At 37.1% G+C, this 13,080-nt stretch overlaps 1 pseudogene; it reads left to right on the top strand.

The window, feature by feature from the left end:
- Positions 1 to 11,746: 11,746 nt before the first annotated feature.
- Positions 11,747 to 13,080, top strand: part of LOC109488504 — a 181,014-nt pseudogene continuing 179,680 nt past the window's right edge.

Here is a 13,080-nt window from a genome sequence, read left to right as displayed (position 1 = left end):
GTCCACATACACAAAGATATAAGGAATGCCACAAGGGGTTACACTCATGCATAAGGAGATGAACATTCCCACACAGGTTTGTATCAAGTGTCCACCTCACTGGCATTCTGCCTCTAGCAAAGCAGTAGTAAAAAATAATCACTTTCTGGGGTGTCTGAGTGGTTCAGTCGGTTGAGCACCTGACTCTTGGTTTTGGCTCAGGTCAAGATCTCAGGGTCATGAGATCAAGCCCTGTATCAGGCTCCATGCTCAGTGGAGAGCCTGCTTGAGATTCTCTCTCTCTGCCCTTCCGCCCCCCACTCACACACACTCTCTCTTTCTCAAATAAATAAATCTTTAAAAAAAATAATCATTTTCTTATTTCTGTATGTACTAGAGCATGTAGCTAGCCATTTTACCCTTTCTATCTTTAATGTTTACAACAGCCTTAAATTCTAGGTATATTATCTCCAATTTACAGAGAAAGGAGTTGAAGCTACTGGAGGTTAAGTTATTTGCTGAAGATCACACAACTAGCAAATGGCAAAGTTGGATTAAAATCTGGCTTAAACCCAAAGCCCTTCCATTCTGCTACATTTCCTTCCCATGACCTAGCCCAAAGGCTTAGAGATATTGATTTCCTGACTTCCTGAGATATTGATCTCATGACTTCCTTTGATAATCTGCCTTTCATGAATTAATATAAGAAGTCTTGAATGGTTTTTTTTTTAATTTTGTATTTTCATTAATGTATTAATATTGGAAAAACACTTGAGCACATACAATGTCCATGTTCCTCAGCGTACTCAAATTCCCTTTTTTTTTTTAAGATTTTATTTATTCATTTGACAGAGAGAGAGACAGCCAGCGAGAGAGGGAACACAAGCAGGGGGAGTGGGAGAGGAAGAAGCAGGCTTCCAGAGGAGGAGCCCAATGTGGGGCTCAATCCCAGAACACTGGGATCATGCCCTGAGCCGAAGGCAGACGCTCAACGACTGAGCCACCCAGGCGCCCCTCAAATTCCCTTTCTACTGGTAAAAATCCCCACAGGACCTGGCCAGTCCTGTATACACACAAAGAATGAAAAGATACATGCTGTTTAGGTGAGTAGCACCTCTTTGTACTTACCTTAAAACCACCTATTCAAGATTAGAACCAAATCCTAGTTTTGGCTTTTCTTCCTACCCATTCCTTCAAGTTTACAGTTGACATAATTCTTTTTACCGTCCTCAGACTGAGGAGTCCTAGATTTTCAACGCAGCCTTATCAAAAAGTGCTCTGTTATCTTGATTCTTTTCAGGGTGTTTTCCTTCATAAGTTTTGCTTGCCTTCTATAATATGTTAGGGCCAGAACTTCATACGATCTATCACATTTTATATAAGGGCAAACCTAAAAGATGCAGGTATAAGAAAATTCCTAGTACCCAAAATCTATAAAGAACTTATCAAACTCAACACCCAAAACCCAAATAATCCAGTTAAGAAATGGGCAGAAGACATGAATAGACATTTTTCCAAAGAAGACATCCAGATGGCTAACAGACACATGAAAAAATGCTCAATATCTCACCATCAGGGAAAAACAAATCAAAAGTACAATGAGATATCACCTCACATCTGTCAGAATGGCTAAAAATAACAGCACAAGAAACAAGTATTGGCCGAGGATGCGGAGAAAGGAGAACCCTCTTGCGCTCTTGATGGGAATGCAAACTGGAGCAGCCACTCTGGAAAACAGTATGGAAGTTCCTCAGAAAGTTAAAAATAGAACTACTCTTCAGTCCAGCAATCACACTAGTAGGTATTTACCCAAAGGATGCCAAAATACAGATCTGAATGGGGTACATGAACCCCGATGTTTATAGCAGCATTATCAACAATAGCACAGTTATGGGAAGAGTCTAAATGTCCATCAACTGATGAATGGATGAAGAAGAGATGATGTATATAGATATAATATATATATGTATATATATGAATATTACTCAGCCATCAAAGAGAATGAAATCTTGCCATTTGCAATGATGTGGATGAAACTAGAGTGTATTACGCTAAGTGAAATAAGTCAGTCAGAAAAAGAGAAATACCGTATTATTTCACTCATATGTGGAATTTAAGAAACAAAACAGATGAACATATGGGAAAGGAAAAATAAAAAGAGAGATGAAAGCAAACCATAAAGAGACTTTTAATGATTGAGAACGAACTGAAGGTTGATGGAGGAGAAGTTGGTTGGGGGATGGTCTAAATGGGTGATGGGTATTAAGGGGGGGCACTTGTGATGATCACTGGGGTTATATGTAAGTGATTTAAATAGAAACTTGAAACAAACAAAAAAATGCCTAAAACCATTTTGAGTAAAAATATTTGAGACAGAAGGCAATTCAGCATACCAAGTGTTCACCATCCCAAGCTGTCTTCCCCATGAAAGATAAAAGTAATCCTAAAAATTCAATTATCTCTTTTACCATAATTTGCATTGTAAAAAAATATACCTAGCTCCCTTACAACAATGTTCCGGATATGATATCATTTTTTTCTTAGATGTACTTATGAAAGACTCGACTTCTGATCTGAGGTAAGTTTTAGAAAGGCAAGCACAACACCTCCATTTGCTGGTGTGGATTGTAGCAGAGGTGACATTGTTCTAAAGTCAGTAGCTGTTGCAGTGATTCTCTGTTCGACAGGAAACCTCTTGATTAAGGCAGAAGCAGCAGCAATTTTGTAGTTCATTTCCGTGGTGTGACCTTGAGAGTCAATTCCTCCCAATGATTTTATAAGCTATCTAATATTTGGCAATAAATCCCTTTATATTTAAAATAGCTAGAGTTGATTCAGTTCTCTGCACCTGAATGAATTTGGAGTGGGGAATGTTTTAGGTTTTGTTGTTTTTAGCTGAACCCATGGTTGTTAGGCTCCTTGTTGTTAGAGGTTGAATGTTTTTATCTGTATATTTAACCATTAGAGTAGAATATAAAGATCATCTCTGAAATATTTTTTTCTCTGAAATACTTTAAGTGTAGTTAATTCTTTATGCTACTTGTTACTTTTCCAAAACTCAAATTGGGGGGAAAACCCTGTAGAAATCTATTTCTAGAGCTTTGAATTTTCTTCCCTGAAGGTATTCACTTCATACTGAGAGCTCTCTCTTATAAACAAAATCACCTTGAATTTTCTTCAAGTGCGTTTTGAGATGTAACAGGAAAGGTACCAGTCAGCCTGCATGTCAGAGGCTGGGAAGTAGAATGCAGAAGGACCTGGGATCCCCTCAAGGTGGTCTCTGGCTTTATGAGCAGGCAATTAGGCAGATTTCAAAGTTGTTATTTGCTACAGCTACTGAGATGCCCCTTTGCAGTGGCTATGCATGTAGTTACTGGGGAGGCAAAATAATTTAGTTTGCAAAATCTTAAGAAATATTGTCCACACAGTGCCATGAGCATTTTGGGAGCAGTTTGTGCAACAACTCAAATTCAGTTCACATAAATCAACTTTACCCCAAGTATATATCAGCCTCCATACAAACTTCCACCTAACCAACTAATAGAATCACTTTTCAAGATCAGATGCCCTCACATAATACAATAAAAACCAAATCCCACTACTAACGGCTCTGACATTAAGAGAGAACGAATTCTTCATCCTCAGGTTAGAGATATTTGCCACTAGTAATTTCTTCTCATGAGCTTTGGCACCACCCATTAGCACTGGGTAAGTACCAGGTGCATTCCGGCAGAATTATAATGTTAGCACCAAGATTATCACTTAAATAAAATTATTTTGAAAAGTACATATATCCTACTTATCAAATGAAGGAACCATCTAACTGTCTAACCAATGTAGTTGTCTAACACTCTAGTTTAGAAAGGTAACTTCAAAAAAGAAATGTCACTTATCCCCAGAAAACCCTATCCATAGATAGAGAAATGAAAGACACTAAAGAATGTAAAAACCCCATCTGTGAAGAAAAAGACAAATATAAACTCAGGCAAAAATGGAAGTTTGGTGCTAACTTCAAACACCTATCTCTTATGTTGTTAGTGTAGTGTGCTTTAATTTGGTTCCAGAAACCCCTTCCTTCTCTTAGGCTATGGGAGCATTCATGGCTGCATAGGGACTTGTCTTTGATGCATCACTAACAGTGACAATCACCACTAGCAAAAATGAGAGCTAGAGAAAGGGAGAGAGAGAGATAGCGTTTGTTTCCTCAAGGATTCCACCAACAAGCCTGTATCACCCAGTGCATGTTCAACTGAATCATTTAAATATTCATAGGCACAAGCTTGGTGATGGACAGGACTGACTGCTCCTCGCTGCTTGCAGAACCACACTGCCATGTGGCCGGAACCTCTAAAATACCAAGACGTGGCGTTCCATCTGTTAAGGCCTGCATCCCCGCTCATCTCTGACCCTCATGAATAAAATAAATGAAACACAGATGAGGCCGTACATTCCTGGGTGATTATCAATGACCTCAAATTAGAGTTTAAAAATAAGAAAGTGGTCTTCAATCTGAGGTGTACTGTAAAACTCACAATCCATTGTTTCATTAGCTCAATTTAGTAGAATCTGTAAATAACAAGAGGAAGAATTGGACCCTGCCCTGTGTATTATTTGCATCACTGATCAGAAAACAGGATTTGTGCTTAACCTAGTTACAAGATTTAAAATAATTCCAGCTATCTATCCAAGCATATATTCTAAATGCTCTGAAATTCTGCCATCTTGTGGGAATTTGGAAATATGACAAATGACTAGGTTCAAAGTTTCATGCTTCACATAATTTAAAATTGCCATGCAATTGTAAGCATGAACGGATTCAGTGTTCATAATAGCATCTAACATACCAAAGAGAATTTTATTTTCCTTTTATTCCGTATTTCATATAAAAATAAATTCAAGTTCTCTCTTCTCATACTTTAATGAACTTAATCATCATCTTATTATTCTTCTTTTTACCTTGGTATTATACTTTATATAAATCTATTTTTTTCTAGCTGTGTATTATTTGAGATCCATATTATATGTTTGGGGATAAAAAATAGTGAAAATTAAATAGCTACTTATTGTAGACATAACAAAGTCACGCGAGATGTTGGGGTTTTGTTTTTATTTTTCTTTTCTTTTTTTTTTTTTTTCTTTGTTTCCAGGAAAACACGGAGCTCAGGCGGGAAATTCAAGTAACACTTCACCTCATTGATCTGGACCAAGTAAATCCATAATTTGAAATAACTGGTAGAAACTTGAAATAAGTTGTAACATTTTCCTTCTATTTTTCTCATATGTAGAATAATGAAGGCCTATTTTAAGTTGATTGCTTCCATTTATTAATGAAATTTTTTAGTTTTCATATCATGTAAAACTCAGAAGCAATACATTCCCTTTTTATTACACTTAATTGTTTGAACATGTTATTCTTTTTCACTCTCTTCCTCTCTCTCCTTATACTTTAATGCATTTAAATAACCATTTTCCTATTATTTTTATCTTCTTACTGAGGTATTATACTTTATATAAATCTATTATTTTTCTAGCTGAGTATTATTTGAGGTTCACATCATATGTTTGGGGATAGAAAACAGTGAAAATTAAATATCTGCTTATTACATACAAAACAAAATCACTCCAGATGTTTTTCCAGAGGCTGAAGATGAGACAGTGAGCATGACAATGACAAGTTCCCTATTTGTGGCGCTGCAGGGAAGGGAAGCATGCAGTGTGACCCTACCAGTTCAGACTTCACTTCCTAGTGTAGGGAGACACTCCAAAGGATACTTGAAAAGAAAATTGATGTGCCTCCTCTAATTAAAATATGGTTATTTGTGGCCTCCTTTACAGTACTGTACAATTTCCTGTACCGCATTTCCATGGAATTCAGTTGTGGATAAAATCGTCTTCAAGTTGAATTCAGTTTGTAGAAGCAGCAGCTTCAACATAAACATAAACTGTCCAATGAAGGCGTAAAGGTGACAAGGGATGGAATACAGATCCCTGAAGAGCTATCTTTGAATGGAGCAGAGCAACAGAACTTTAAAACGGCATTCATGACCAAGAGAACTGCTTATACCTTCTTTCAGATTCTAAATGGTGTTTTATTCGTCTTAGCTGCCACACATTACAAAAAGTTTAAAAATTAAAAAACATATACATATTTGCTGAATGTAGTATTTTTTTCCCTTCATTTTAGGGCTATAGTTGATTGTCCTCAAAAAAATCTTCAGACAATCTTAAAGTCAATTTACATTGGTCTTTGAAATACATGTTCGTTATTAAATGAGATAAATTTTCAAAACGTACATTAATTAAACTAATAATCTTATTAGCCTATGTGATCTGAATCAAGAAGAGGAGGCCCAGTGTAGAACAGAAGAGAAGCTTGGACAAGATTTAAAATTAGCCACCAAAGACCGAGGCACTTATAAAAATAATTGACTGATGTGATAAACTATCTCAAAGCCGAATCAACACACATCCAGACCAGGAAGGCTCTCACTTGACCAGAAGTAAATTCATTAGTCTGGATCTCTTCACCAAAAGAGATCAAGTGGGTCACTGAGCTTTCACTCTAAGAAATAGCAAAAGCATGCAGCTTCACCTGTTCTCGTTCCTCCTGATGTCTTCCCTAAGCCTCCACTTACAAGGGGTTTGGAAAAAGCCTCAGTTCACGTGAATAAAAAATTCATATTCTGCAAATGCACAGGTATTGAGGGAAGCAAGGGAGAAAGGGGTGGGTGAACATGTAAGAATATAATTATTTGAGTGCTGGCACCTTATGTTAACTTTCACAAAAGGTCAAAGAGAAACCCTTATGCAGCTTGATACACAGAAAGCCAAGATTTGATAGTTCTTATTTTCTTCCCCACCTACAACTATTTAAAAATGAAAGAATAGATATCTTCATAGACAATGGACATGTTTGCATGATTTTGTTATTGTTAATGAGCAAACCTTCTTTGGGATAAATGATTATTTAAAAGAGAAAGAACTTGAATTCCACCACAGGCGAACTTTAGGAGCTGAAAAATATTTGCACAATTCATCTAGGTTGCTAAGAAGGAAGCACCAGATAATTAAATTCTCCACCACATTCATATTTACTTGGTTAGTTCCTTTTCTCTCCTAAGGTGTCTATAAGATCCCTGCTAATTACCCATCTATCTCACAGGGCTGAAGCCGAGAGTAAATGGCAAGGAAGCAGCTGGAAACCCCTGAGTGTTGCATATTCATGGGGACAGGAGATTCTGTCCCACTTGATCTGGCAATGCTGAGCCAAAGCCCTGGTCCCAAACTATGTATCCTCAAGAGACGGCTCACAGGAGCCCAAGCTGCACTGCAAAGCAGTGACTCTAGGAAAGTCCTCTGGAAGCCAACAAAGGACAGAGTGGCAAACAGTTAATATCCGGACTACTGGGAAATTGTACTTATCCCAGACTGTTGGGCAGAAGGCTAAGAGGTCACAAACTCTGTGAAAATGGCTAATTCAGCCACAGATTTTTGTCATTCTTAGTATTCTTTGACCTTTCATCCTCAATATTAGCAATCATAGCTACTACTGAATGCTTCTCATGTAATAAACATTTTGCATTCATCGTCTGGTTTAATTCTCGTAACAATTCTGTGAGATAGTTATTTTATTATTCCATGTTTATGGATGAGGTAACAGACGAGAGAGATGAAGTTACAGACTAGAGAGATTAAGCAACTTGCCCAAGGATTTGCAAAGTGGAAAGTAAGCAGCAGAGCAGAAGTAGAACCTTGGATCTCTAGAACATGCCTTCAAGATCATGATGGTTCGTAAATTTTTCTATAACCTCCTTTTAATTTCCCAATATGTAATTATTGTCTTCTGGTCCTTCCTTTTAGGCTACTACTTTCTGCCAGCTACAAAGGTAAAACAACACACACACACACATGCAGGCACGCTATGCAACTATCAACCAGTTTCCAACCCTGGGAACTGTTGCTTTTTTGCCAGGCAAACACCCTTGGAGCGCCATCATTTCCTATGTCTGAACTTGAAAAGATGAGAGCCATGGATCCCTCAGTTTAACTAAAACCTCAAGGGAAATTTCAAGATGTGCCCACTGGAAAAGGAGAGTCTTTCTGAGTTTTCTCTGAAGGACTTGGCAAAAATCCAAATACTTGGATTTACTTTATGTTTCTGTTCTGAGATTGTAAAATGCTTTTAAAAGTCTGCTGAATTTTACTCTAATGCAGAACAGTGGGGAGGTGACCCACCTCCTGGGAGTCACTTGAAAAGCTCACCGAACCTGTTTACACATGAAGTGAGTTTAAAGACAAACCTGAAAAGTGCCACAAGTCCAGCCTGTCTCCCTTCAGAAGCACTGGCAGGCATGGGCTGTGCTGTGGAGAATGCAGCAGCCCATACAACCTCACAGCAGCTCCTCAAACGAATTTTGCATTTACCCTGGGACCAGAAAGAAAGAACAAAGGCAAAAAAGAATTAAGTGGCCTTTCTGGCCTCTCCCATTTCGTTTTAGCATGAACGTTCAGAAGATTGTTTAGATATCAAAGCAGACAATGTGTGATGGGTTTAATCTTAAAAGATAAACAAAAATAATATGGAGGGGAAAAAATCTTCCAACAAATAAATCCCCCCTCGATGCCTTTAACTCTGCAGAAATGTGAAAATCCATATAGGATCATCAAAGAACCATGAAGTGGGAATGTACTTTCACATGAATAAAGATTTAAATTTGTCTCTATTCATTCAAAAAAGAAAGAAAGAAAAGTAGGAACTCCTAACAGTTCTTGGTCAACTGTTACAATGTTTCATCACAATTTAAGCCCCCTCCCCAAAAAATCTCTAGCTAAATGAATTTTTCCTTTTGCTGCAAATTAAGCCCCCTGCTTGTCTTTCAATCCCCAGTGGAAATGAAGGATAACTGAACACAATCCTTTTCAAAATTCCCTTTCAAATGCCTGAAAACAGTTAGGAATCTTCCCTACCCTAATTAAAAAAAAACAAAAAACAAAAAACAAAAAAAAACCCCTCTAATATATTGACTCTTACAATCTCTTTTCAAAATGTGTGTTACTATATTTCATTGTTTTTGATTCTCTTACTTCTCTAGAAATTTACTAAAACCCACATGTTAAAATTAGAACAATTCCTTTATAAAAGTTTGAATAATAATAAATATCCTAAAATAATTATTCCTAGCTCTCTAATACCAACTATTTCTGATAGCTTTCAAAAATCAATACTATTAGGGGCACCTCGGTGGCTCAGCCAGTTGAGCATCTCCTTGTTGATTTCAGCTCAGGTCATGATCTCAGGGTCCTGGGATCAAGCCCTGCATGGGGCTCCATGCTCAGTACAGTCCGCTTGTCCCTCTAACTCTGCTCCTCCCTGACTCGAGTGCACCCTCTTTCTCTCTCTCAAATAAATAAAATCTTTTTAAAAATCAATACTGTTAATTACTCATTATGAACTTATGATTCTGATTAAGTGACGTACTGTTCTATCCAACTTTTTAAAAACATTTTATATTAGCAGAAATTTAAAATATCTATGATATACTAACTCATACTGTTTCCTTAAAAATTACTCTCAATTTGGTGAAACACTCCTCTGATTTATCCTGTGACACGTGGAATTCTATACCTCTCTCCCAAGGCATTAGAAGCTTAACCAAATTTTGTCACCTACAATTCAATGTAAACAACAGCAATTCCAACATTGTTCCCACTGTAAATGCCAAGCTGTGAAATAGCCATTTAAAGGCAACCAGCTCCAAAATACACGCTCTGGAAAAGAATCAGGGGATGGACAGGAGATAAAATGTGTTACCTAAACTCTTGGTAATCCAGGCTTGCTCTCCAGGTTCGGTTCTTCCCATGTAGCGTACCCTCCACTCTGCTACACAGCCATTCCCATTCATAACGCCATGAAAGATATTCTATGCATGGCTTGTTTTACATCTGCTCCATGCTCTTTCATATGCAGAAACACCCTCCCCTTTCCCTGCCTCTCTTTCTTCACCTGGATAACCTCTGTCCATAAATTAATTCAGCAACTATTCATTGTTACTCAATGAATGCCAGGAGTATTGCCAAGCCAAAGAGTAATACAGTAAGTCAATATCGGTGTAATCATATGCTAAGCAGTTCTCAGACCCTTCCACCCTTTCTTTTAAAAGCACAGCCCGACAATCAAAATATCCATGATGGTGATCAGTGGAGCAAGAGGAGAGTAAAAACACTGCCTGAAGAAGATAGGCCTGATACTAGAATTGAGTGGACGTAAGAAACTGGATGAAGTCCTGTCAAAGGACAGAAGAGAACTGTGGAGTTTGGTGATATGGCATTAAAGACAAGTCTAGTCCATTTAACAGTTCATTGTTGTTTCTGGGTTTAAAAAAAAAAAAGATTTTTTTTCAATTTCTTTCCTATTATTTATATCACATCATAAACTAATACAAAAAATATATGCACATAATAATACACTCATGAAATAGAAGCATATCGGGGCACCTGGGTGGCACAGCGGTTAAGCGTCTGCCTTCGGCTCAGGGCGTGATCCCGGTGTTATGGGATCGAGCCCCACATCAGGCTCTTCTGCTATGAGCCTGCTTCTTCCTCTCCCACTCCCCCTGCTTGTGTTCCCTCTCTCACTGGCTGTCTCTATCTCTGTCGAATAAATAAATAAAATCTTTATAAAAAAAATAAGAAATAAAAGCATATCATAGCTAAGGAGTTACCCTTAAGATACATAAGCTTTGATTCACCCAGTAGTTATTCATTTAATAATCATATATTCAGTGGTTATGACCTGTGCTAATTTTTAGTGCCTTCTAGTACCAAATATGATCATTATGATAATTTGGCACTTTTATTCATCCATCCACCACATGTCATATTTCCTGATACTGGAGCTGTCCCTGTATGTGTAATTTACTCATATCCACTAACAACCTTAGTACAAACAATAGTTGTTTAAGAAAACATTCATTGGGGCACATGGGTGGCTCAGTTGGTTGAGCGTTGGACTCTTGATTTTGGTTCAAGTTATGATCGCAGGGTGGTGGGACTGAGTCCCATGTCAGGCTTGCACTCAGCAGGGAGTTTGCTTGAGATTCTCTCCCTCTCCCTCTGCCCTTCCCTCCACTAATGCTCACTCTCTCTCTAATAAAAACAAATAAATCTTTAAAAAAATAGAAAACCTTCATTGCCCTTTATATATGTATACATACATCTAGAAGTACGTCAGATATCTACATGTTCAAGCATCTGAATAACAGTCACAGGGTCCTGAAAAACTCAGTAAGGTAATTTATTTCTATTTCTAATATTATATGAATAAATTGCTGTCACTACTCGGACCAGTTCCAATGTACTTATTTTTCAAATGTTACCACATAATTTATCAATCATTATCAGTACAGGATATTCTGTCACTTTTACATATAGCTGAAATATTTTCCTGGCTGCAAACAAGTGTGCAAAAAAGAGAGAGAGAAGTCTATGTAAGAGACCTGCACTTTTCATTTAACCCTCTTCAAATATTTGTCTGTGTTAATCTTTTAAATCATGTCAAAAATTAGATGGAATAATGACAGAATAGACTGAGGAGCTTCATTCTGTTTCTATCACTACTGGTTAATTCAGCATAGACTCTGCTACAAATAAAACCCAGGAATAATAGATGCTGCCAGTCCCCAAATCACCATGTCATTGCCAAAAACCACCAGGGAGCCAGAATGGGAAATGAGCAGTACTGATCCCTGAAGGGTGGTTAATGATCGGGATGTCATTGGCTACCATCCACTGCAATGGCCACTTGCTGCGTCGCAGGGGCTATGAAAAGTGCCCTGCAGATATGCATTACTCATTTAATCCTTTCTCAGACCCTAAAAAGCAAGCACAAAATAAAATATTAGCCCATGCCTATATACTGATCCCAGCACCACTTGAAAACGTAGGATATTCTGGAAAAACATCCACACTGACCTCAGGCCCAGCTTCTAGGAAACTTGAATGCAGTGAATTAATACAAACTCTTCAAAACTTCATTCTTTAGAAAAATAATTTTCATTATCTATGTGTCTGTCACTATGCTAAGTATAACACATATAAATTTTTTACTCAGTCCTTATAGCAACCCCAAAACAAATTATTACCCATATTTTGCTGATAAAACAAAGCCAAAAAGTAAAGTGACTTTAATAAGATCACAAGATAGAGCCAGGATTTGAGCCCTAGGCTGTTCATATTTTTCCATAATACCACACTGCTACAAATAAAAGATGTAACGCTATAAAATAGTAGTACTTATTTTCGAAGTCACAAGATGGGAAATAAATGTTTTCATTTTTTGCAAAGTTGGAAAATAGCAGTATTTTTTGTAATGGTATGTATACCCAAAACATGTTTTTTCTCTTTGAGAGCATTACACTCAAATTAAAAACTATTACATCTTAGCTGACTTATGTAGGAAGAATAAAAAATACATATTTCAATGAAATGGAGTAGAGGAGATGAAAGTAGTGTTTTTAATTTATGAAGACATGATTACTAACAGCTGTTTAGCTCTTAACCAAAAAAGTACTAGAAAACAGAATGTATGAAATTTTTAGTTCTCTTAATAAAAATAAACAGTTAAATGGATAGATTTTATATGAAGAAGAAATCAGTATTCCTCCCATGCCCTCCCCATAGAATTATATACATTAAAATATCTTTACCCATTATGAATTTCTTCAAAGATGAAAAAGCCACAAAATCTGAACTAAGAGGGAGCCTATATAGACATTTGTGTTGTTACACTGCTCTGAAGCCATTAGAAACACTAGCTTACTATGGGTAGTGAGGAGGGCACATATTGCATGGTGCACTGGGTGTTATACACAACTAATGAAGCATCGAACTTTACATCGGAATCCGGGGATGTACTGTATGGTGATTAACATAATATAATAAAATAAAATTAAAAAAAAAAAAAAGGAAACACTAGTTTAAGAGAATGTGAACTAAAATGGTGAGCATTCCGCTGAAATGGCCATAAAATGTATGAATCAATATATATACAACATGATAATTCATAATAAAGCAAGCCACAAAATCACATCAAAGGAACATGGC

This window comes from Ailuropoda melanoleuca, chromosome 20 (genome assembly GCF_002007445.2).
Source record: "Ailuropoda melanoleuca isolate Jingjing chromosome 20, ASM200744v2, whole genome shotgun sequence".
Taxonomy (NCBI): domain Eukaryota; kingdom Metazoa; phylum Chordata; class Mammalia; order Carnivora; family Ursidae; genus Ailuropoda; species Ailuropoda melanoleuca.
This window is presented reverse-complemented; position numbering and strand designations above follow the sequence as displayed.